The 25,874-nt window shown below is 51.8% G+C and overlaps 1 protein-coding gene and 1 long non-coding RNA gene across 5 annotated transcripts in view; one reads left to right on the forward strand and one right to left on the reverse strand.

Moving 5' to 3' along the window:
- Nucleotides 1–16,714, reverse strand: part of LOC116150747 (uncharacterized) — a 65,970-nt gene extending 49,256 nt beyond the window's left edge. For 2 of the 4 annotated variants that reach the window (XR_010379527.1, XR_010379526.1), the window contains exon 1: nucleotides 15,185–15,617. This is a non-coding gene — a long non-coding RNA (uncharacterized LOC116150747). Of the gene's footprint in view, nucleotides 1–15,184; nucleotides 15,618–16,621 lie in introns of those variants that run through there. The other 2 variants (XR_010379528.1, XR_004134490.2) reach the window with 2 other exon arrangements.
- BCOR (BCL6 corepressor) overlaps nucleotides 16,491–25,874 on the forward strand; it is a 113,635-nt gene continuing 104,251 nt past the window's right edge. Inside the window, exon 1 of the mRNA XM_064483279.1 lies at nucleotides 16,491–16,593. The gene's annotated coding sequence lies outside the window, so the exon portion shown is untranslated. The remainder of the gene's footprint in view (nucleotides 16,594–25,874) is intronic.

Raw genomic sequence — 25,874 nt, forward strand, 5'->3', positions numbered from 1 at the left:
CCCAGAACCAAGTCGGTCTCTACTAAGTTCATGCCTCTCCCATCCCAGCCCACCTGAGGCTTCAGGCAACAGGAGAGAACAGGCAGGATCCATGCTGAGTGGAGAGCCCCCTCCCAGCTCTGCTCTCGGTGGGGGGCACTTGGGGGCCAAGCTTCAGCCCCAGCTGTTGGCATTGTCTTGGCCTCTGCTCAGGGGGCCACAGGCTGGCCTAGTGGTTTTGTGGACAATCTGGGCAGAAGGTGGTGGGATGAACCAGATGTGCCTCTAGGCATCCCCAGCCTTCTGTTTCTGAGACAGAAGTTTTATGACTCAAGAGTTTGGGGAAGGCAGTCTTGCTGCAAGTATGCCTATTGTCACCTACCTCTTAAGTTGTTTTTTGTTTTTCCAAAATATATCTTTTTTACTTTGAGATACTTGAAACCGCTCTCTGTCCCCAAACATGCCTTTGGAACTGTGGGGCTCACGGTATCCCAGCTGAGCAGCGCCGCATTTTTTTTCTTCCTCCAATAAAGTAGGCGCGTACGCTCCAGAATAACACATGGTTGCCATTAACGCTCGTGATGTTTGGGGTTTGGTGTAAACCTACATTTTATCCATTGAACTAGTTCTTTTTTTTTTTTTCCAAAATAGTGAAAAGAAGTACAAAACACAAAAGCAATTTCATGACTTAACTTTCCATCTCTGTCAAGCCGTGATTAAAAGTGGAAAATAATACTAGCACTTTAGGTTTCTTTCTGGAAAGGCCAGAAGAAAAGGAAATTGTCGTGATGGTTGCTTTTTTTAATGCCATAAACTCCCGGCAAGGAGAAGTGGTGAGAATGATGGGGTGCCTGAAAGCATTGCAGCTAAGACCAAAGGCCTTTTTCATGAGGGACAGGGGTTTGGGGAGCACTCAGGTCCTAGAGAAATAAGAGATGTTCTCCATCGAGATACTTGGGGTTACCGCTTAGCCTCCAGTGGCTCATTCTCCTCCGGTAGAGCCCAAGGGAGATTTGCTGTGATAGTGCGATTTTTAATAAGAAATGGAGATTTGGTCTTTGTCTCTGGTGCAGACCTCCTGAAATTCTTGGTATTTGTTAAATGCTGAGGGTGATAAAGGTGTCTTTGTGATGTTAATGAGGTGACTTTTGGCCGGCACCTAAGGATGGGGGCTGCCCACCAGAGGAACCAACCATTGGAGTAGAGGGTTGGAACTTTCATTCCCACCCCCTGACCTCCTGGGAGGGGAGAGGGCGGGAGGTTGAATGAATCGCAGACAGCCGGTGATTTAAACAACCCTGCCTGTGTAATGAAGCCTCCAGAAACACCCAGAAAGATGAGGTTCGAAGAGCTTCCGGGTTGGTGAACACGTGGAGATGTGGGGAGAGTGGTGAGGTGAGCCCAGAGAGAGGGATGGGGGCTCCGCGCCCTTTCTGCACGCCTTGCCCTCTGCATTTCTTCCATCTGGCTTCCTGAGTTATGTCCTTTTATAACAAACCAGTGATCTAGTGAGTAAAATGTTTTTCTGAGTTCTGTGAGCTGCTCTAGCAAAGTAATGGAACCCAGGGAGGAGGTTGTGGGAACCTCTGATATATAGCCAGCAGATCAGAAGTACAGGCGACAAGCTGGACTTGCGACTGGCATCTGAATGGGGACGGGGGAAGGGCAGGCTTGTGTGACTGAGTCCTTAACCTGTAGGATCGGACGCTATCTCTGGGTAACTAGCATCGGAATTGAGTCGAATTGGAGGGCACCCAGCTAGTGTCCCAAACATCGCCTTTGTTGGGGTGGGGGAACCCGTCTCCCTCCATGAATTGGATTTGGGATCTGGCCACTTTTACTCGCCAACAGTCTATACCAATGAGGGGCACGAACTGGTTCCTGATTCAGTAGCCAACCCTGAATGCTCTTCCCTGGATTCCTTGAAGATTTTAAAAAAGAAGCTTGGAGAGGTCCTCCCACGGCCATTAGCTCTACTCGACCCTCTTTCATCTGTCCTGCTTTGGATCTGTAGCCCTGGCCAAAGTTTAGGAATTCTGAGGTCACCCATGTGCCCATGATCCTTAGGAAGGTTGTAAAGGAACATCCTGGTGAAATAAAGAGGTTTACCTAATTCTGAATCACACAGGACTGCACTCAGCTGCCCATAATACAAACTCAACAACTGTGGTGGCTTCATGGCAAAGGCGCTGATTTGTCTCAGGCGGTAAGAAGTCAAGGTAACACAGCCCAGCTTTGGAAGGGTGGCCCACAAAGGCCAAAGAGGAGCCAGGGCCTGTGTGTCTCCCTCTCCTCAGTCCTTGGCAACTGCGGCCGCATCTCCAGCCCCAGGCCCTCACTCCTCCAAAAAGAGAAAGCATCTCTGAGGCGATGCCAGCTGACTTCTGACTGTGTCCCACTGGCTATAATGGAGTCACCTGGCCACCTCTCCTGCACAGACGTCCGGGAAGGTGGGTTATTGGATGTAGAGCTTGGCTCTAAAGGACTGTCAGCCAGAGGGGAGTTGAAATGGGTGTTGAGGGAGCCAACAATCTACCATACCTGCCCTGGGCTCTTTTGGACTGACGATGTGGTTTCTTTCTGTCTTTTTTCAATGAGATATAATTCACACACAATATTATATTCGTCTCAGGCATACAACATGATGATTCCCTATTTGTACATATTGCAAAATGATCAGTGCAATATTTAACATCAGTTACCATACATAGTTACAAAATACTCTTTCTTCGGATGAGAACTTTTAAGATCTATTCTTTCAGCAACTTGCAGATACTGCAATGCAGTATTATGAACTATAGTCACCATGCTGTACATGACATCCCCAGGACATTTATTCTATAACTGGAAGTTTGTACCTTTTGACTCCCTTCACCCATTTCGCCCACTGCCCACCCCCTGCCTCTGGCAACACCGAGTCTCTTCTCTGAATTTATGAATTGTTTTGTTTTGGTTTTTAATCATATAAGTGAGATCATACAGTATTTGTCTTTCTCTATCTTACTTATCTTACTTAGCACAATGCCCTCAAGGTCCATCCATGTTGTCACAAATGGCAAGATTTCCTTCTTCTTTATGGCTATATAATATTCCTGTGTGTGTGTGTCTACACACCACATCTTCAATGATGGTGTGGTTTCCTTTTACAGTTTGCTTCAGCCAACAGACTGGGCCTTCCAATGACCAGACCACTGTGTGCAATTCAGAAATAGATGCTACCCAAACTCCCCAGGGTGTACTTTAAGTCTTATTTTACTATTGATGTGGGGTTTTAAAAAAAAATTAGTTGGGTTCATTTTGTTGTTTGAGGGGCAGGAGTGGGAGAGACATTTCCTATCAAATATAGAGGGGCAAGAAACACTTACGTGAGAATCTCCGCACCTCTGTCAACCTCAATTCTCATAGTAAGACTATTCAGCATCCAAAGAATTGCTGAGATAATGAACCTGTTTAATTCCTAGAGCAGTAAAAATCGCTCTTCGTTACAAGACAGAGAAACCCCTGTGGAAACTGGTTTACATACCGATTGGGGGATGTACTGGTTCACATAACCTTAGAAGTCCAGCATTAGACCTTCAGGGAAGCCTTGATCCAGCAACACTGTAGTATCTCCAGTACTCCCTGCCCCCAACCCCCTTTTCGCTGTTCTACCTTCAGAGGCACAGGCTTCTTCCTCAGGTTTTTCCCCCAAGGCAGACACTATCGATGCCCCATTCCTATCTCCTTGGCCTGCCTAAGTCCATAGGCAGCTACGGGAGACAGTTTACTGTACTCTAACAGCTTCCTTTGTCCAGCCTCCAAATATCTTTGATGCTCTGTCTGGGTACCTTCTCCTGCAACAGGGGAGACGGTGCTACTGCAGGCTGGGAATTGATACTGGGGAGACATCTCCTCCATCTGCAGCTACATATGTGGATGCATTATAGTTCTATTGGACAATGTTGCTATAGATTCTATAGCAAACTACAGCCTGTGCACCAAATCTAGCTAGCCACCTGTTTTTGTAAATAAAGTTTTATTGGAACCCAGCCCCACTCATTCACTTATATGTTGTCTGTGGCTGCTTTGGCTGCAAGGGCAGAGATGAGTAGTCACCAGCAGAAACCATCTGGCCCACAAAGGTGAAAAGTTTTCTTCTCTGGCCCTTTACAGAAAAAAATTTGCCAATCCCTGATAGAGAATATTAACCCTAGGAATATTTCTAGGCTGCAAAAATATTACTGGCTTTCAGGAAAGAAGAAAACTTTGGTTATTTTTGGAATACATGAAAAATACAGGTTTACTGTGTGGGTGTGCACATCATATGTGACTGGTGTGTACGTGTGTGTATTTGGGGGTGGAAAAGGGAAGAGAGCAGCAATGTGGACACTTCAGCAGAACACTGAAGTCCCTGCTTCCAAGTGATGACTGACTCATTGTAAGTTTTGACCAAAATGAAAAGCATTTCTAACAAGCTCTTAACAACTTGCCAGAGAAGTATAAAAAATAACCTTTTTAGGCTCAGGGTGGCAAAGTCACTTGCTTAAAGTTGCACAGTGTGTAGGTAATAGAGCCCGGTTGTCTGTCTTCTTTTAAAGGAGATGATCTTAAACCTCCAACAACAACAACAACAACAACAACAACAACAACAAAGGTTACCAAACAAAGTAAAGGTGATAGAATGGAGCTCTTATTTTACTCTGCCCAGAACACATTCTCATACCCCTTCTTCTGATACCATCGCTCATACTGCCTCTGGTGAATCACTCCAGCCATGGGCCCCTGGTGTGTGGCAGTAATGACATCCCTGCCTACTGCCTAGGAATTAACACAGAAACTAGGCTAGAGCTGCTCTACTTCCTCCTGGACGGAGTAGTTGGTGCAAGGGGTAGCCATGTGACCCGAGCCTGGCCAACTGGAGACCTTTCCCAGAATTTTCTTAAGAGGAAGTGGCGGGGGTGGGGTGGGGTGGGGTGTGGTATAGCTCTAAGAATGTAATTCTGGGCTCTCGATTCCGCCTACTATCGTGTGGAACAAACTATGTCAAAGTGTAGCAGCATAAAACAACCATGTTATCACGCTCACAGACTCTGTGGGTCAGGAATTCTGATAGGGCATAGTGGGGAGGACTTGTCTCTGCTCCCCAACATCTGGGGCCTCAACAGGGAGGACTCAATGGAGGTCAGGGTCCCTCATATGTGGCGGTTGGTGCTGGCTGTTAGCTGAAACTTCGGCTGGGGCTCTTGGCCAGAATACTTGCCTGTGGCCTTTCCATGTAGCTTGGACTTCCTGACAGCATGGCAGCCGCAGACTTCTGCCATGGCAGCTCAGGATCCCAAAGGCAATGTTTCAGTGAACAAGGCAGAAGCCATATCGTCCTTTATGACCTAGCCTTGGAAGTCACACAGTGCCACTTCCACTGTAATCACAGGCCTACCCAGATCCAGCGGCAGAAGACATAGACCCCCCACTGCTCAATGGGAGGAATGTCAAAGGCATATTGTGAGATGAGCGGCTGGGATGGGAGATATTATTGTCACCATTTTTGGAAAATATAAGCTGTCATTCTCTTGGTAGCCATTTTCCCTGCAAGAACAAGGCCAAGAGCCTCAGCAAGAGAGTAGAGAGAGGGTCTGGCAGGTACATAGTTCCCTGTGCCAATACCCAAGGCCCTAATTCCTGGAATCAGTCTGTAGATGTTAGAATGTACCCTGGTCATCTGACCCCAAAAGATTTCCTTTTTGCTGAAAAAACTTTAAATGGGTTTCTAACACTTGCTGCCCTGCGCCTGGCTGATAAAATAAATAATTATTGATTTTGAAACTGAGAAAAGATTTCATTCACTCATCAAATAGACATAAATTTGTATGCACGGTAATGTGCTAAGTACTGTCGGGGGGGCAACACAATGAGTAAGACACAACCTTGAGTCACCCGCAAGGCTGTGTCAGTCAGTGCAGGCCGACCTAACAGAACGCCACAGACGGGTGGCTTAAATAGCACAGATTTATTGTCTCACAGTTCTGGAGGCTGGTAGCCCAAGATCAAGGTGTTGGCAGGTTTGGTTCCTCCTGAGGCCTCTCTCCTTGGCTTGCAGACGGCCGCCTTCTCACTGTGTCCTCACATGGCCTTTCCTCTGTGTCTCTAAATTTCCTTCTCTTATGAGGACGCCAGTCAGCTTGGATTAGGGCCACTTTAATGGCCTCATTTTAACTTAATCACCTCTTTAAAGGCTACATTTCCCAATGCAGTCACATTCTGAGGTATTCAGGGGGTTAGGTGGTAACATATGAGTTTTGGAGGGGACACAATTCAGTCCAGAACACAGGCTTTTAGGGATGATAATTGTGAGAGACTGGAATATTGTTCAGTAAATATTTCCTCCCCTCCCTCTCCATCTTGGGTGTGGTGCTCCTCTGCCCCACTGACCTTGGGCTTGACCCTGTGTCTTGTTTTACCCAGTGGAATATGAGCAGATATAACACCAGCAAAGGCTTTAAACGTGCCTGCGTTGTTTGGCCCGCCTTTTGCTCTCCGGTGATCTGCCACAAGATGAGGATGCCCCAGAGCTGCTGGGCCAAGGAGGCTGAGGAGACTCGTGGAGCAGGCCTGGACCCAAGCTACAGAGTGCAGCCGAGCTCAACTCAGATTAGCAGAACCCCAGCCCTGCCACCCACCTATGAGCAGGAAATAAAGATTTTAAGCCACTGAGTCTGGGTGTACTTAAAACTTTTGTTACACGGCATGATTGCAGCAACAGCTGACTAATGTGATAAGTAACAAGTAAATTACGATGCCATGTAGACAAAAAGCTTTTCCTCTATGCCGAACTTTATTTTACCAAATATTTCCAACAGATATAACTCCTTTTCCTTCTAATGGTTAAACAGATGAGCCATAAATTATTTTGATTATCTAACGTACTTGACAGGAAGGAGAAGATTTTTCCAAACACACTGCATATGTTTTTACTTCCAAGAGGATTATTACTATTTCGTGACTGTCAGCAATGCGCCAAGTGCTGACCTGGGGATTCCAGGAAGTGCGGTTCATGCCCAGAAACCTCAATACTGGAGTCACCTAAGGACCATCAGACAGATGAGGTCATGAGCTAAGAATTTCTTAAATACGTGAAAGGATTGTGAGTAATTATGTAATTATGCTGGTGATTAAAAGCCCAAGTTCACATACCTTCAATCTCAGGTATGACTCCCTATGTATTTCCAAATTGAAATTTCTCCAAACTGGCATGGCCCTGGTATGTCCAGTTTCTCGTTTCTTATTTATTTTTTAAGTTTTCTTTTGGAGGTGTGGGGGAGGTAATTAGGTTTATTTATTTTTAAAGGGAGGTACTGGGGATTGAACCCAGGACCTCGTGCATGCTAAGCATGTGCTCTACCACTTGAGCTATATGCTCCCACGGTTTCTTATTTCTAATCCTAGGAAACTGCTCCCAGGGTTGGAGGCACGTTTTACACCCAACAGGGTCCAAACACTGGTAGCGCCATTTATCCATTCTTATTTTCCTGATAACCTGCCAGGATCCAACACTGATAATCAACCGCATGGGATTTTGGACATTAGTTGAAATTACGCTTTCGACGGTCCCCAGATCATCTGGTTCAACCTCCTTTAGGCTCACCCATTTCCATTGCATCTATAAGCAAAGGTCACGACCTCTTTTGAAAAGGGCTCAACGGAAGGGAAAACAGCAAGTCTACGTGTTGAAGTAAAAGAATTTGGTTCATAAAATAAAACTAAGGCGACAGAAGGCAAAGGGAGTTTCCGCTGTTTGAAAAGGGGCTTTCTCAGCACAAGCTTGGAAAAAAATGTTGATGATTTATGCAAATTAGAGAGGAAATGTGCCCCGAGGGATCTTGGCACAGAAGCTCAAGTCGGAATTCTGGATTCGAGGCTGGCGGTGTCTCTGATTCACTCTGTGACTGGGGCTGAGCCATTGAACCTCTCTGTTTCTAAATACCCTCATCTATAAACGCCGGCTAACAACGCTGTTCTTCCTGCCCCTGAAGGGGAGGCAGTAAAAATGAATGAAATGTCGGGGAATTACTTCTAAGAGCCATCGATTAGAAATACAGCATATGGTCTTAATGAGAGCTTGTTTCTGCCACAAATTTTCCCCTGCTCCCTGTGAGCACTCCAGCTAAAGTGCCACAGAAATCAACTTCTCTCTTCAGCTATCTTCACATGCCGCTCCTCAAATCACAGAGGTCTTTAAAACAGAACTCCTGCCTGCTCCGGGTGTGCGTTACGAGGCCGTGGCTCCTGGCTCTTTTCTACACCAAGCCACGCGGTCCAGATTTTCCGAGACGGTGGTGATTTAAAATATTCTGTCCCATTGTCAGACCATGTGTTGGAACATGTGTCAGATCACGTGTCCTGATCATTGCTTCAGAAAATATGGTCGCTCACACCTTCGCGGGAAAGGAAGCACCTGCTTGTTGCCTAAAGTCCTCTTTGGAAACGGATGGGAATAAACAATAAAGCTGTAGCGAGACCAACTGATTGATTGAACAGTGGATATTTTAACAGGGGACGGGGAGAGTGATCATTTGACTCAACCATTACTATGTGCCAGGGTGGGGTAGGGGCGGGTTATCTGTTAAGTAGCTAAGTTTGTACTGGGCACTGGGCTAACCACTGTGGTTACAGAAAGTAATAGACAACTGGCCTTGGCACCTTGCAGTGCAGTGAGGGGAATGGCAGGTAGCGATCAACAAGCCAAGGGCATGCTTTCGGACAAGGACAGTTTGTGGGAAGGCAGGGAGGGCTTCATGGAGGTAGTGACACCATAGCTGAGCACTGAAGGATGAGCAGAAGCTCACCAGGGGGGCCTAAGAAGGAGCAGGCCTTCCAAGCAGGGGGCAAGAGCCCCGCAAAGACCGTACAGCAAGCTCTGCTGGTGCTTCACGCATGTCCCTCCACCCACCCCGGAAGGCACCTGAGAAGACTTCCCAGATACAATGAGGACTTGCTGAAACTCCATCAGAGGGTGTTCTCTGGCCTCTGAAGCATGCTCAGCTGGCCACCATATGTGCGGGCAGATCCTAAGTGCTTAGCTTCCCAGAAATAACCCTCAGCTAACGTGGAATGAGAGCAGGGGTGTGCTGGAGCAGTGGTACTAGTGCTGGAGAGCCTGATTCTTACATATTCAGAAAATTTGCAAGCCAGTTGTGAAACCATTGGTAGCTTAGAATCAGCTACAGTGGGAATATTTACATCATGGCCATTGGCAAACACTACAAATTGGGACATCCTCTGTTCTCCCAGAAAGCTGGTTGACCAGCACCCCACAGGGTGGGAGTTGGTGGATAAATACTCCGGCTTCCTCACCTCTCACTGGGGCAGTTCTGAGGGGTGTGCTACACAGGATCCCAGTTGGACTGAGCCAGCAGGACTAAGCCCCAGTTGCCCACAACGGTAACCTGCTCACTAACATATACTTTGGTGGCCTTCCTCCCTTCCCTGTCTTGATTCTCACTCCCTTGCTGTGCTTCCTGGGAATACCTCTCTTATGCCTCAAAATCCTTGGCTCAGACTCAGCTCTGGGAGGGAATTAAATTAAATTAAAACAGGCATGGAAGCAAAAGCCATGATCACGGAGGGCTATTATACCAGGCAGAGGATGTTGAACTTAACCAAGGTATCTCAAGGTCTGGAAAGAATTTAAAGAGGGGAAAGATGGCAAGATCAAGTTTGCATTTTAGGAAGGTCACCTAGGGGCCTGTGTGACAGATGGAAGCAAAGGGAGCAAGACCGAGGCAGGAGGATGGTAGTGATGGATTCAAAACATGAATACTTAACACCATTGAACTGTACACTTACAATGGTTAAGCCAGTCAGTTGTATGCTATGTGTATTTTGCCACAATAAAAAAAAATGGAGGGAAAAATTGGAGGCGAGAGAACCAAGAACTAGGTCAGTGGGAAAGTCCAGGGAAGAAATGATAAGAGTGTTGGACAACTAGGGGGGTGCCATCCACATAGAACATGATGGAGTTGTGCTTGTCACAGCACTGCTTGTGGACAGAACTCTGAGCACAGCTGACATTGTAGGAGCAGATACCAGAAGAGAAGGACAAGACACAAAGGAAGATTGTGTCAAGGAAGCCAGGGTAAAGGGAATGTCAAGGAGGAAGTGTCACCAGGGCCACAGGCCAAAGAGAGATGAATGTGAGGATTAAATAGATAAGGGTTTAGTATCTGATATAAACTTCTCATTGAATCCTCATTGGAGCCCTACATTAAATTCAATGACCTTGCTGAATTCCCTTATTAATTCTAATAGCTGGATTGTAGGTTCTTTTGGATTTTCTATGTGCACAACTGTGTCACCTGTGAATAATGACAGTTTTATTTCTTCCTTTCCAATCTGGATGCTTTTTCTTTTTCTTTTTTTTCTTTTTCTTGCTTTATTGCACTGGCTATGACCACCAGAATAATAATGAATAGAAAGAGTGATAGCAGGCACTCTGTCTAGTTCCTGTTCTCAGGGGGGGAAGCTTTCAATATTTTACCATTAAATACAATGTTTGTTATAAGTTTTGTTTGTACATAATCTTTGTCAGATGAAGGAATATCCATTCTCTTCTAAGTTCGCTAAGCATTTCTACCATGAATGTGTGTTGAATTGTATTTCTGGTTTCTCTGGGTGACCCTGGGAAAGCTACTCCAACTGTAAACTGTAAAATGACCTACTGCTTTGGCACTAGATATATCTGGGTTCAAATTCCAGCTGTACCATTTTCTAGCTGTGATTCTTTGGCAATTTAATTATTTCCGCATATAGGAAATGGAGACAATTATAGTAACTCCTCCCCAAGAATCTGAGATTATTTTGTAAGTTCAAGAGCCCAAGAGTCTGGTTTTGAAGCAGGTTTAACATCCAAAGCCTACGGAATTAGTTCTCTGCAGAGACTGATGTTCCCAAGAGCCTTTTCATCTCCTGGCCCCTGCTCAGGATTTCCTGGAACCCTTCTGATAATGAATAGGGATGGATCTGAGATCTTCCATCCACATACTCACACTCTGCTCCCCAGGAATAAGAGAACAAACATATGAGTGGTTGGTCCACTGTGATAGCTAGTCTCCAAAGATGTTCCTCATGACCCACGCGTCCTGGTACTCATGCCTTCGTGTAATCCCCTGCTTCTGAATCTGGGTGAGCTCCTGACTCTCTTGAAATTAGATGAATTGGCACAAGTGATACTGCATGATATCCAAGGCTAGGTCAGAAGAGGCTTTCTAGGGGGTGGGGAGTATAGTTCAGTGGCAGAGCGCATGCTTGGTGTGCATGAGGTTCTGGGTTCCAGCCCCAGTGCCTTCCTTAAGGGAAAAGAAGAAGAAAGAAGAAGAGGCTTTCTAGATCCCACCATGGTCTTTTGGAACTTGGGCCACCAAGGAAAAAGGACTACTATCCTAAGGCCAGTACGTTGGAGAGGCCACAGATAGGAACCACGTTCTACAGTCTAGGGTGAGCCCAGCCTTCCAGCCATCCCCACAAAGCACCACACTTGTGCGTGAAGCCAACTTGGACCCTCCAGACCAGCACATCCACCACCAGAGTACCACTGAGAGCCCCTAGCTGACCCCACATGGAGCAAAAGAATCACCTATTCTAGTCCCGTCCCAATTCCTGGCCCACAAGATAATGAGATACGGTAATACGGTTGTTATTTTAAACCACTACATTTTGGGGCTGTTCATTGTGCAGCAAGAGATAACTGGAATATCTACCTAATGGCTTTAGTCTTTAGTCATGGAAATACGCCAAGCAAACCTGTCTAGTGCTCAAACCTATGACATCCATCTTGCTTGACCCCATTCTAACCACTTAAGTTAACCAGATTCAAATATGCAGTATTTAAGTACTGAAAAAACAGTCAGAGAAGGAAGTCATTTCACTCAAAATTCCCTGCATGCCTTTGGGTCTTAAGTCCTTCTATTAACAAGAAGGGGTGCAGACAGATAATCCTCATAGCAACCTACAACATTGGTACTATTAGGTCCAGCCATTTTTTTTCTGAAGGTCGAAAAAACGAAGGCTCAGAGAGAATAACTAACTTGAGCAATATCACATGGCTGGTTAAATGGCAAAGTTGGGACTGAAACCCAGTACTACGAACTGCAAACCAAGCTTTTACTTGTTTTGTTTTGTTCTTTGTCTTGGTTGGAGCACTTCTGGTTGGTAATCAGGGAAATCCATTCATAGTAGCACAAGGAACAGAAGGGAATTGATAAGGAGAACTCAGGAGCAAAAGTACAGCCAGGCCCCCAGGGGGCAGGACCCGGGCACCGGACCCCCTTCAGGAACCCATCTTTGCCCTCTCTGGGGCCCCATGTTTCTGAAGGCGCTCTGTTATTTACCGCATTTCTTTGATATTCTCTGCCTTTCTGCACACTGGCTTTCCCTGGCCTGGCATGGAAAGGGAAGCATACAATAACCCCACGGTCAGGCAGGGCTGACTACATAATTTGCGGGGCCCAGAACAAAATTAAAAGGCAGAGCTTCAGCCAGAGGCGGGGAAGTCATTCTCTCCTCCCCACATATCCACTGCCTCAACCCAAGTCAGACGGTGGCCTCCAAGGGATGGCCCAATCCTCCATTTCCGGGGGAGAAAAAGAAACAGAACCGGCTCAGTTAGGGGCAGACTCCACCTCACCTCCACGCTCGGACACACTTGGTGGCTGGGTCCTCGGTGGGTGAGAGGCCCCTGCCAAGTGGCCGGCCAAATGTGCTCAAGGCCCTGCCAGCCCGGGCAGGGAAGACTGTCCCTTCGCTCTGCTCTAAGATGCCATAAGGCTCACCGGACCCCAGCCCTGACCTTCCCAAAGTTAGCCACTGGGCCCACCGGGCCCGCGCCACCTCATGCAGTCCCCAGGCCAGGGTGGTATGCAGGAGGCCAGGCCGGGCAGGGGGCCACCAGGAGGTGGGGAGCCGGCCTCTGAGAACCTATCTGGGGGCGATAAGCCAGGAGAGGGTGGGAGGTGGGGCTGGGCGCCAGCTGAGGATCCCAGTCTCATGCTCCACTGTCCCATCAGACATCACCTACCAAACACAAATTTGAAATAATATGATTCAGAATGGCAAGGTGGTGACTGCAGAGCGTCGAACCCCAAGTGTGGGGCCCTTCTGAGCATAGGGCCATGTGATTGCACTGGTAGGAAGCCATGCAGCCAGCCCTGCCCTGACTGACCAGCTTTCTCTCTCCTGATCCCCCATTCCCCAGGGGGCAGAGGTGGGGGAGCCAGAACTGGCTCAGCTAGGGGCAGGCTCCACCTGCACCTACAAGCTGCTGGCATCCCAACCCCGTGGAGGAGATGGAGGGCAGTTCCCAGAGAACGGGATGAACCCCAATGGTCCCTCTTGAATCGTCTCCTACCATCTACTAAGTGCTTTCATACTGTCCGTCACGTGCTCTGTGAGTCTATGAGCACAGGTGGCTGGCTGCTCACCCCCACAGCCATCCCCTGCTTCCTTAGTAACTAGAGGCAGCAATGAACTCCAGCTGAAAGGTAACATTCCTCAGCCTCCCGTACAGCAAGAGGTGGCCAGTGACTCGTAAGTAGAAATCACTGGGTGGGAGTTCTGAGAAATCTTTATAAAGGAGGCTGACTCAGCTGGAAGAGGGTGTTCTTATCTTCCCTTGACCCTCCCTTTCTTGCTGCTTGAAGGATTTAAAGCCGTGGGTGGCACAGTCAGATGGAGGAGGTGAGACTGGGGAGGGTGGGTTCCATTGTTCCATGAGGAATCCTCAAGGGTCTGAATTAAGACCGTTGGATGAGGAAGAGCCCAGGAGAGATGTTAAGGAGGTAGGACCTACAGGATTTGATGGTTGGGACCACATCTTGTACCTTTTAGGTGCCAAGTGAAGTAGAAGGTAAGCTCCATGAGGGCAGGGACCACATCTCTGTTGCTTACCACTGAATACCCAGGAGTAGCATGGTGCCTGGCACAAAGGGGGTAATCCCTAAATGTGGCCCAATAAATGGATGAGGGAAAGTGCTCCAGAAGTCTTTTGGGGGCTTTACTCCTAATTGGTCGGGAGTGTCCATCCCCAGGGAGCCCCTTGTACCCAGGGAATGATTCCCAAGTATGACTTCTCTTGCTTTGTGCCACCTGTGAGTGCCCACCATCCCCACTCTCAGACTAGACCCAGGCTGGGTTTTGGGGGACCTAGAAGAGGAAAGCCATAGGAATGCCGCCCTGCTCTGAGCTTTTCCCAACTCTGGTTTGCAGGCCAAGTTAATGCCACTGTTTCCACAACATCACTTCCTCTGCAGCGTGAGAAAAGAGGAAGAAAACTCGCTCTGTGACTCTCCTTTTCCCCCAGGGAAAGCACAAAGCTGTTGGAAACAATAAAAGCAGCCCTGTGTAAAGGGGGGACTTTTGTCTGTGCAGTCAGGGGTTGCTGCGCCCGCGACTTCCTGCAGGGACATTCGGCAGCTTTGCAGATAAATAAATGCTCACATTCAGAATGACCAGCCTAGAACACTTTTATGAGCCTTTTCTCCTCCCCAGGCTGTACACAGATAATAAATCAAATTAGCATCCTGAACCTCTGGTTCAGCATCACTTGTCACCCGTTCCCCCAGCACGAGGGGTAAGTGAGTTTCGGCAAGACCGTGCTTAGCTACGATCCGGCCACGTGGGACTTAGGCCTGTGGCCTCCTTGGAAATCATTTGATGCTTCCAACCCAGGCTGGCCACAAGCTGAGGTCACAGGGTCCTGCTGGTCACTCCAGACCAGACTGTAAAAGAGGCGGCTGAAACCTTACCCTTATCATCAAGATTGGGTTGTTATAAAATAACGTTTTCTCTTCTTAGTTAATAATCCTAGGAACATGAGCCAAAATAGACAACTGTCAGAAAGAGAGAAGGACAAAGAAGGGAGGGAGGAAACGAAGGGGGTGGAGAGAGGGAGGGAGGGCAGACTATACCGATAATCAGAAACAGAGACTAGCCGTTTTCTTCCTCCATGTTCTGCCTAATATAGGGACTTACACCACAGAGGCATTCAACAGATGTTGGAGGAATCAAATTGGAAAGGAAAAAAAGTTTACTTTCAGGTAATCTGAAGTGAAATTTGTCCCCATTTCAGGTTGCCCAATTAGTGACATACAAGGGACAACTGGTTGGGTTTAGCAAACCAGGGTTGGGGGGAGGGAGAGATGACAACACGCTATAAAAGTACATTCTATTGGATTACCTGAATATATGAATTTTAAAAAATCGCATCCTCTCTCAGGCCACCAGAAGGAGCAGGACAGCACAGAGCACCAGCAGCAGCTCTCCAAATGACAGATGTGGTCCCACTGACGAGCGTCTCAGAGCGCTTGGTTAAGGTAGATGACTGCCTTCCAAGAGACGTGACCTCACAGCTGGTGAGGGCTGTGACTCTGGAACAAATGCACACATGCACAGATCGTGGTGTTCCTGATGTGGTCTGTGAATTAAAAAATAACTACTGAGCTGCAAGTCATGCTCCCCCCCCTCCCCATGCCACCACCACCCTCCTGGAGAAGGGAAGCCAATGAGCTACGTTTGGTGAGTGTACACTCCTTTCCTGTTCTACGTTCAGAATCACTTCAAATGCAGTTCCAGGCTGCCTGACCCTGAGCAGAAGCTTACGGAGAAGGAAGCGGGTCAGGGGAAAACGGCTGAGACCAGGTAAAAGCTGCTTTGGGTATGTGCCCCAGCAAGTTCAAATGCTGCCTGGCTGATTGGCTGGGGGATAGGGGTGGGAGTTAACATATTTTTGAATAAGAGTTTCCTGTTATCTGCAAACAGTCAAAAAAAAAAAAAAAAAACCAGCTAGAGATTTTATTAAGGTAAAACGGTCCTCTTAGAAGGAACAGTGGTTGGAGCTGTTTCCTCTAAGATCACTTGCCATCAGTGATTCTGTCAATCGTCAGATACCCGTTCATTTTAGCAATATTTATTGAGGGCCTACCATGTGCCAGTCACAATACAACATGGAAACTATCTTGCCCTCAAGCGAACATTAAGTTTCAAGTTTCATAGCTGGGTCTGTGCTTTTGATCCAAGGTGAGCACTAACATTACATTTAATCACCTTGGACTCTGGGAGACCTGGGTTCAAATTCCTAAGTCATTTAACTAGCTGGGTGACTCTGATAGAGTCACTTAACTGACCTTTCTCTACGTCTCAGTTTTCTGATCTGTAAAGTTCGGGGGCTTGTTCCGCGCAGCGCGGAAGCGGGGCCTACTCTTATTATTTATTGCAATTTCTCCACCCCACCCCAGCTCTGATACATGCCGCACTCCACCGCTTGGTGGTATTTCCGACGCTGGCCAGGCCCTCTGCCGCTGGGCCGTGACCCTGGAAATCGGGTCAGGCACTAGTCAAGGCGGCCTGTGTGTGTGTGTTGGGGTGGGGATGGGAGGGAGTGCTTTCCCCGGGGCCTCCGGATAGTCTAAAAACTCACTTCGGAGGAGAGGAAGGAGCGTAAAGTGGCTCTTTCGATCTGAGACACCCCCTCCCGGAGAAATCACCCCATCCCCCCAGCCCAGCTCGGAGTGAAATCTTAGAAGCTGCCGCTGCTGGGTTTGAACGGAATGCCGGAGTCGGTGGAAGCCGGAGCTGGTGGGCCCGAAGGTCAGCGAGTTGTTTTGAGTTCTCGTACCCGGAAGGGGGGGAGGCAGGGAGGAGAGGACGCCCGGGCCCGAGAGACCCCGCGTCAGAGCAGAAATTGTTTGTGCTCCGGAACAGGCAGCTCAGCGGAAGCCGCGACGGGGGCGGGTCACGTGCGGCGGTGGCGGCGCAGCTGGCGGGGGAGCCGGGCTGGGACAAGGGCCGGGCCGGGCGGGGGTGGCACGGGGCGGCGGCTTTCGCAGCCGAGGGTGGAACCGCCGTACTCAGGGCGCTGAGGGCGAGTGGCACCCCGAGCCCGGGGCGAGGGAGGCGTGCGAGTTATGGAGGGACTGGGGTGGGAGCCAGGGTGCTCGGAGCTCCGCGTGGTGCGGCACGGGCGGGACGAGGGATTGCTGGGGGGATGGCGTGGGGGTACGGAAGCGGGCCCCCCGGGCAAAAGTGGCGATAGCGAGACCCACGCGGAGACTGCGCGGGCGTCCGAACCCCGAGAATGGAGGCGCCGCTCTTGTAGTCGCCGGCCTTGTTTTCTTCTTGCATGCAAATCCCGGAACAACCGGAACCGCCATCCCCGCCTGCGTCCCAGGGGTGCCCCATTACGCGTGACGAAGGCTGCATCCCGCAGGGCGACTCCGGGCGGAGAGGGATGCCTAGGTGGCTCCGCTGAGGGCGCGGGCCGGAGTCGTGGTGCACACGACACACACGCCTCCCCCTCCCCCAGAAGAGCGGGCAACGGAAGGCACGGGCCATCTCTGTGGGATCCCCGGGGCCGTGGAAGCCTTGTGGGGGCCGCAGAGCGGGGGAGGGTTCTGTAGAGAGACCATCGGCCCCACCCTGAAGACAGAGATGGCCTCGTGGCCGGAGTTGAGGCGGCTCAGGCTTCCCCAAAGTGGTGAACGCTACTCCCTTGTGGGAGGGAAAGGACACTAACGTAGCCATCCGCCAGAGCCCTTGAAGACGCCTTATTTCTGTGACCCCCACCCCAGAGTGGCCCAAAGTGTCCCCTCAACTCCGTAGACCACGAGGTTCAGATCCTGGAACGGGAAAAGTGGGGGAGTGTGGTCAGGCCTCGGACAGGAAACCCACCCCTGTTCTCCGACGACACGCGGGGAAGGCGAGGAACAGTCGCCTCTCAAAGTTTCCCGCCCCGCCCCCCCATCGGGGAAGGACTCTTCTAATGGAGGTGGGGGCCGGGGAATGGCCTCGGAACGGGGAGTGGTGCTAGTTCCTTTTCCCGCGACCAGGTCACAGGAGAGGGGGTGCGGGCCGCCTGCGTGTTCACATCCCCAGAGTGGCGGCGCTTGGCCCGCTGCGACGTCTGCTCGGAGTCGCGGCAGCGGGAGCTGTGCTGAGTCTGGGACGACGCGAGACGCCATTTGCATCCCCCCTCCCTCCTGCAGGTTGGCGGGGGCCGGGGTGTCGCCCGCCGCGGAAGCGTATTCCTGGCAGTGACACTGATTAGATGCTGTGTCGGTACGTGCACAGAATCGGGTGGGCCTTCACCTCTCCTGTGCGCATACACTTTCTGTTGGAAAAGTTGCGGGTTATCCTCCCCACCCCACCCCCTCGCCGCACAGCTGCTGTCTCCAGGGCGGAATTAGGCGAGCACGTTTGCTCAGCCCGAGGGAGAGAGGATCGCGCCGGCGCGGGGAGGCCGCCGGGCCCGGGCCGCGAAAATCCAGCCCTGGCTTTGCGTCGAGCTGCCGAGTGCGGCGCTTACGCGCGCCCGGCCAGCCGAGGCCTGGTTTCCATCTGCCCCTTTTGCCTCCGTGTTAAGTTCGCCGGGGAAAACCCAATGATCCGTGCAGAGCCCCTCGGAGAACACTCCCCTCCCCACCCCCAGCCCGATTCTGACCGATGGAAAAAATGACAGTATAGGTCAGAGACGGCTGCCCGCGAGTATTAATGCGGCCGCCTCCGTTCCCGGTGCTTGGGGAGGATGGGCGCCTAGCCAGGAAACCGCCGAAGGAGGAGCCACGAGGGCCGCCTGCCCCTTCCCGGGCTAGAAAACGTGGATTCTTAGAGAGACCAGACAAATGTGGGCAGACAGCTGCGGGAACTTAGCCCATCTAAATACGGGTTGTCCATGTATCTTTCAAGCAAGATCAATCTTTTTTTTTTAAATCAAGTACACGTTGACTCAGTTATAAATACTGTGATTACTGGTTGATTTGTAGATGAAACCCCGCTCTCTGCCTGGTATTAAATGTGTGTGCAGGAGGTGCCGGGCTGAGCACGATGTATCTTGGCACCGCCTGTGTGTGTCCTAAGAAGGCGCGGTCTCCTTTGCACCCCACCTTCGAGGACTTTTACTATAACTCTAAACGGGGATGTATTTTTACTTGTAGTTTCTATTTGGGGGTTGCTTGCTCCTTGCAGACTCTTGCCTGGGGTTGTTTGCACTTCATAGTGGATGGTTTTGGCTTTTATAAGCCCACATTTTTTCTCTTGCCTTTTTCTTTTCCTGCTGACGTGCAGCTGGGTGCAGGGAGTCCCGTCCCCCACCCTACCTCCTCGCGCGCCCCGGGACCCAAACGTCTGCTGCCGCCGCCCTCAGACTCTCTCACTCACCACGCGTCCTCGGAGGAGGGGAAATGTGAACTCTCCGGGTGGCGCTCGAGAACTGGAGTTGTGACTTAGGGCTGCGGGTTTGTTCCGGTAGCTGGCCGGCAGCGGCTTGGGAGCCGGAGGCTGTGAAGGGGAAGCCCCGGAGGTGACCCGGAGGCCTCGGGAGCAAACCCGGAGGCGCCTGCGTCTTTGTCTTTCCCGGGGCTGGCCGCCTGGCACGCACAGTTCCGATAAAGATCAGCTGTGAGAGCGAGAGCGCACCGCCAGCACATTTCAGTGATTAGGCGAACGCGGCAGCCACGTAAGGGAAAGGCCATTTGCGTTGTCTTTGAAAAGGAAAAGGCTGTCCCACCTAATGAATTATGAGTGACCTAGGAGAGACCAGGAGGAGAGTGAGTGGCGCCCAGGCCTCCTCGAGGCTCTTCTTTGCCCCTACTCCTCCCCATGGCGCAGGAGACCCCATTTGAAAGGAAATGGGAAGCTTTTTGAAATTATAGATCTGACTCTATTTACATAAATAGTGGTGCATTTGTGTGTCCCTAAAATGAGGCCCAGCAGCAGCCCAGCGACCGGGGCCTGCCTCATGCTGGCCCTGGACCAGTGGTAAACTCTGGCTTACACCCCCAGAGGATGTGGCTTTTGCCCAGCGTCTCCAAGAACTGATTTATAGGAGGTGGCCTAGAGCCGTCAGAAAGGGTGGCCTGGAAGTCTGCTGGACGTTCTCTAAACCAGTGCTGTTCGCCCAAGGCCTCAGGGAGAGGTTGGGTAATGGTGCCTGAGCCCTGGCAGAAGCTTCCCATTAATCCAGTCTAAATGAGCACCATTAAAGCACAGTTCCCCCTTCCATCCCCCCACCACACACGCAGGCCTTTAAGGGAAAGTCTAGTTGAGACAGTTTGAGCCCATTTTGCCTCCTTAACGTTTTTGTGGGGAGTAGTGCCCTTTCCACCCCACCCAAACCCCCTGGTAAGAAAGTACCAAATTCTGACAACAAACATTGTAGCACTGCATGCCAGGCCGAGTTGCAGGCACTTTATATATTAACTCATATCATCCTTAAAACAACCCCGTGAGTTAGACACTATTATTGACATCATTTTACAGATGAGGTCACTGAGGCCCAGAACTGTTAAGTGGCTTTGCCTCACAGTTTGGGCTAAGGCTAGAATTGCCCCCCACAAAGGGAGGTAGGACCTCTCCAGTGTTGTGTAGTGAAGACTGTTGGGGGGGGCCTTGTTGGACCCCTCTCCCACCTTCCAAAGAGTTATGGGAAGAGACGTGGAAGCCCAACATTTGGCCCTTGTTTTGCAAAGGAAAATTCCGCAGCATCGTACAGAAGCACGTTACTGTGGCTCCGCGACGGAGAAGGGACCAGGGAAGGCAGTGCAAAGGCCCCTCGCCCCACCTCGCCACATAGCATCCGGCGGTCACGTCTGCCGGAGGTGACTGGGGGCTGGGGACAGCCGATTGCTGAGGAACTCCTTATCGCCGAGAGTCAGTGGTCCCGGAAGGCGGAGCTAAGCTACCGCCTGCGGAGGCGGCTGGGTCACACCGGTCCCAGGGCTCCGGGCGCGCCTCCGGGCTCCTTCCCGCGGAGTTGGCCGGACGCCCGGCAGTGCCTTCCGCAGCTCCGGGCTCCCCTCCGCCTGAGCCGCCAGCTCTGGGCACGGAGCCTCACGGCCCGGGGGGCTGGATAGGCCAGCTAGGCAAGCCCCCATTGGGACGGCTGGTTCCGGGCTGCTCACACTCACCCTGACTCCCTCAAGCACTCGTCCCTCTTTCCGGGCGCGCGCAGCACGCCTCCCGGGCCTCCGCCTTCCTCCTGCCCGCTCTGGCGCTTCGGAAGCCCGTGGCAGTTTTGTGCTGTGCCCGAGAAGAGTCGGGGTGGAGGGGCCGCGCTGCCCTGCTCCTCCCCAGCGTCGGTGCACACGCTGGCACCCCTGGGGCACGCAGCCAGGCCTGGGGATCCCCAACTCCCCCTGGGAAGTAGTGGCGCCTGGCGGGTACCTGCGCCTTCTGTGTTTCATGATGGCCCGGGAGTCAAAGGGGACGCCCAGACAGTGGGGCCTATGCGTGGATGGGGATGGCGATAAATCCCCTCTCCGCGAAAGCTGGCCCAGTCTCGGGCCACCGCTAGTAGGAGTCTACCCTGCATGTCTTGGATTGGCCGCAGCTTGACGCCCTGCGTGCCCGAGCCAGAATGTGGCTGTGTGTGGCTTGGGGTCGGGGGGGGGGGGGTGTTGTGGTTCGAGGTGACGCCGGACGATCAGCTCACCACCTCACCTCCTCGAGCCTTTACTTTTAGCTCGCGAAGACCCATGGGCCCCGCTGGCCTGACCGCCGGCTGGCCTAGCCGTACTTACGGGCGTTGAGAGAGGCTCCGAGAGCCCGGCCGGCCGCCCAGACAAGGGAGGGAGCACAGCAGCCCGCGCGCCTCTAGGCAGAACACACGCCTTTCCCGGAACCTTGAAACCCAGGGGAGCCGCTGCCATCTTCGCGTGACGAGCAGCGAGACGCCGGTGATTAAGTGTTTCTTTCCGGCTCCCTCCCCGGGTTGCGGCTCTACTCCTTTCCACAGGGCTGGAAGAATAAAACCTGCAGATAAAAACACAACTGCGCTCTCCACTCGGCCTCGATGTCCACACTGGTCTCCCGGGGTGCGTCTACACCAGGCGCCCTCCACCCCCTTACACCCTGCCTGCCGAGGATCGAGGCTTTTGGGGGTCCACATGCCTCAATTTCCACCCGCCTCGGCCCAGATCTCGGAGTTTAATGCATGCGGAGGGGGACACACATTGCCGGGGACACACATTGCCGAAGCCACCCGACCCCCACCTCCATCCTCCCATGGGGATTAAACCTTAATACAGGAATCCCCCACCCACACCAGGGACTAATCCTGCCGCCCCTCCTGGGATTAACTCGGCTCACAGGTCCATAAAACACTTCCGGCGCGGCCAGAGGGTCTGTCTGCAGAAACACTTTAAAATTGTCCTCCCGGGCCTGGAGTCGGAATTGACCCGGTGGAGGGAAGTGAGTAAACAGACGGTTGTAAGAGACGATCTGTGCGGTTTGCAGGCTGTGGAAAGAGCTGCCTAAAATGTGGGAGGTCGGGGCTGTTTCAGCCCGGAGGGTGGCTGGGGTCCCAGTAGACACATCTCAGAAAAGGATGCAGCATTTACTAAATGACATTGATGTGGAGCAGGGTGGATGCAGGCAGGAGCTGGCTTCTGGCCCCAGTTCAACGAGTAAGACTCGATTCCTGAAACTTGTGAGGAGGGGTCCGTCTCCCCATCTGTAAATGAGAACAATAACACCTACCCTGCCCCTCTCAGGTGGGATCCTGAGGACCAAAGTCTTAAAGCACTTGGTAAACGGGGCATGACCCCCTCCCCGTCACTGTGACTAATGTTCAATCTCTGTTACCCTAGAAAACACAGTGATCTGCTGATTAAAAAGCAAAACAAAGCAAAAACCAGCCCTTCCTCAAATCCATGCAGGAATACACAGATAAAGGGAATCCAAAAGGAACTGAACGTTTTGAACCTCCTTTTCTTTTACATCACTTCAAATTAAGTTTCTGAGGTAATGGGAGAATCTTTGGAATGTTCTAAGAAAAATCCCTGTCTAAAGTCGGGGTTAAAGGGAAAGAAAAAAGGGCCTCTAAATTGGGTCAAATCACATTTTAAAGAGAAGAAAACCGGATGAAGAATATAAATTCCAAGGAGCTTTCTGGCTCTGTCCCCTTCTGTTAGTCTGGAGAGCATATGCTATAGAGAGGCACGCTACCCCCCAGGACCCCGGAAGTAGGCCCTGACTCCGGCTTGAAGAGCTAAGTGCGAGGTGACGTTGGCGTTTAGGGTGGAGACACTGATGAAAGGCAATAATTTGCTTAAGATGAACATCAGAAGAAAGACCTAGGCCTGCCTCTGCGTCCTGAAGGCCCAGAGCTGCTAAAACTGTGTGTGGGAGGGGGCGCAGGTGACCTGACCTCCTTCCCCGCAGATGGACTCACGCAGCGTGACCGGCCCCAGGTGGCGCCCAGGCGCGCAGAGGATAGAGGCCCAGGCTGCGCATTCACTCTACCTCGCAGATTGCAAGCGGGGGCCTCAGGCTGGGCTGCCCACCGACCTTTCTCTCCCCTCCCTGGCCCTGGAGGCCTCGGGGCAGGGTCTACTCGCCTCCACCCCACTGCCCCTCGTGCTGCGCCCTCCCCTCCCTGGCACCCAGCCCGGATCCCGAGGCCTCCCCCCGCCCCCGCAGTCCTCGTTCTTCCCCTCGTGATTCATTTAGCAACGGTGCAGAAAGCCTGTTTACCTCTGCAGCCCAGGGCGACTCGATCTGCTTAAAAAACCCTAACGCCAGCGCCGACCAGTAGGGGGGGGATTGTCCTATAGATTATTTCTCCTTCTGTTTTTTTTTTTTTTTTTTTTTTTTTTTTTTTTTTTTAAACGAGCGGGCTTGGTTGGAGAGGGGGTGGGGTGGCGTGTTGCTGCTGTTTTTTAAAACACCGTATTTGAAAGAGAAACAAAAGCCACACAAAAGCCGTTTAGGAGGTACCAAGGCTGTTTTTACATATAAAAAGTGCAGCGAATACCAAGGGTCCCCCAGCAGTGATAAACTAAATGGTTGGCCGATTTCGACAATTAGCAGTTAATCTGTTATCTGCGATCTGCAAACAAGTTTTGAGGCTCGAAGGACACCGAATTCCTGTTCCAGTCGACAGCGTTATACTCGAATCTGTCGGGCACCTCCGATGCTCTCGGTTTCTCTGAGTGCGATTCCGGCTTTCGCAATCATGGGTTTCCCGAGTTGGAGGGCAGACTTGGGCCACAGAAAATTCACTTGGGCAGCCGAGGAGCCTCCGCCTGCATCGCCTCTCCGGCCTGAGCTTATGTTTGGTTCCGATTTCTCCAAATTGTTGGGGTTTTTATTCACTCCCCCTAATTTCGCGGACCTCCTAATTTTGCACATAGTAGGCCTCCAACAAATGTGGAATGAGTGTCAGAAACCAAAGTGAGGCTCTCTGCCTGGAAGGCAGACTGGTGAGCGGCCTCGCCCTCGGAACCCCATTTGGGTGCCCAGAGCCCTCTGGCCGCCGCAGCCTGCGCGCAGCTTCGCCCTGCGCGGGCCGGGGCGGGCGGGGGAGGCCGGGAGGCACGAAGCGCCTGGAGCCTGCACGATGATAAATATTGCGCAGACAGCCCATAAATAATTTGCATTATGTTCAGCTGACAACGCAGGGCGATTAATTTTAATAGCTACATATTTGCCTGGGCTGCTGCTTTCGTAGGCCCGGTAATGAAAGGCGAGGGGCCGCCCTGGCTCTGTGTTCGCAGTCCCGGAAGGCAGCCAGGAGGTACGGGAGGGCCTGACGCGACGTCTCCTCCAGGCAGTCCCCCTAGGAGCCCCATCCGCCGGGCACACCCTCGTCCTCCGCGCAATGTAGAGATGGGGTGTGCGCGCGCCAGAGAAGCACCTCTGGGGTCTCGAGCAACAGGAGCCACCATAATGACATTGCACATTTGTCTGTATGGGGAGAGCCACTTGTGGACCAGGAGACCCTCCCCAGGGCGATGCGCCCTACCCGGAGCAAGTCCGGAGTGAACTCTCTGGAGGGAATTTCACGTTCCAGTTTTGGTGGGGGTGGGGAGGTGCTGGTGTTAGCCCTCCGATTCGCCGGTGGGCCCCAGCGCGGCACAGACTTTTCGGCCCTCGGGACCCCGGCGAGGGGCGGAACAAAGCCCAGCTGCCCACGCGTCCTCTCCGCGCGCGTCCCAAGTCCTGCCGTCCTGCGCCCCGCGGGAGGCCCCCCTAAAATGCTTCCCGAGCTCCTCTATTAAAAAGACCGCACACATAAAAGACGGAAGAAAGGGTTTGGAGCAGCTCTTAAAAAGAAGAAGCAGGGAGGGGAACGCGGCGAGGAAGGACACGGCGCAGCGGCCGCCGCGGTCCCGTGGTGGCCGGGTGCGCGCGTGTGCGTGTCTGTGTGTACGTTCCGATGACAAAGCCCCGCCGCCGCCAGCAAGCTCCTGGCTGCCTGAGCACTGGTGGGGGAGGGGAGGGGAAGAGGAGGGGAAGCTAGCGCTCGCGTAGGTAGCGGGGAATCGAGGCTTCCCGGGAGAAAGAGTTCATTCATAAGCTGGAGGAAGCCTCCTGGCCGGGCCAGGTGGAGCCTCCCGAAGCTAACACCTGTGTATTTTACTTTTTGGAAAGGGACGAACGTATCGATCATTACCATATTTTAATTGCTTTTCGCAAAGGTCACCCCTAATTATGGGTTGCGAGGAGGGTTAGCCAGGGGTCTGTAGCCCTTTATTGTGTGTGTGTGTGTGTGTGTGTGTGTGTGTGTGTGTGTGTGTGTTGCCGCCAAGACAATGCGCCCAGCTCTTATCAAAATGCCAGTCCGAGGGTGTCCGTGCGCGCCTGCGAGGCGGTCACGACGTGCTGGATCCACGCAGACAGACCAGGCTGCGTGTACAATAAAAGCCGAGCAGGCGGCGCATGGCCGCGCAGACCCACGGGTTTTCTTTTTAGAAACGGTGGTGCGAAGAGACTTGACAATAATAACACGCAGCAGGATTAAATCAGAGCGGGAATAAGAAAATGCATTTTCGTTTCTAGAACCGCGCGTACTGTGTTTAACCCATCCTATCCCCCAAGAGCTTTTTGTCCCCACGTGGAGTCCCGCGCAGGGACAGGTGCGGGGCATAGAGCGG

Source organism: Camelus dromedarius, chromosome X (genome assembly GCF_036321535.1).
Source record: "Camelus dromedarius isolate mCamDro1 chromosome X, mCamDro1.pat, whole genome shotgun sequence".
Taxonomy (NCBI): Eukaryota; Metazoa; Chordata; class Mammalia; order Artiodactyla; family Camelidae; genus Camelus; species Camelus dromedarius.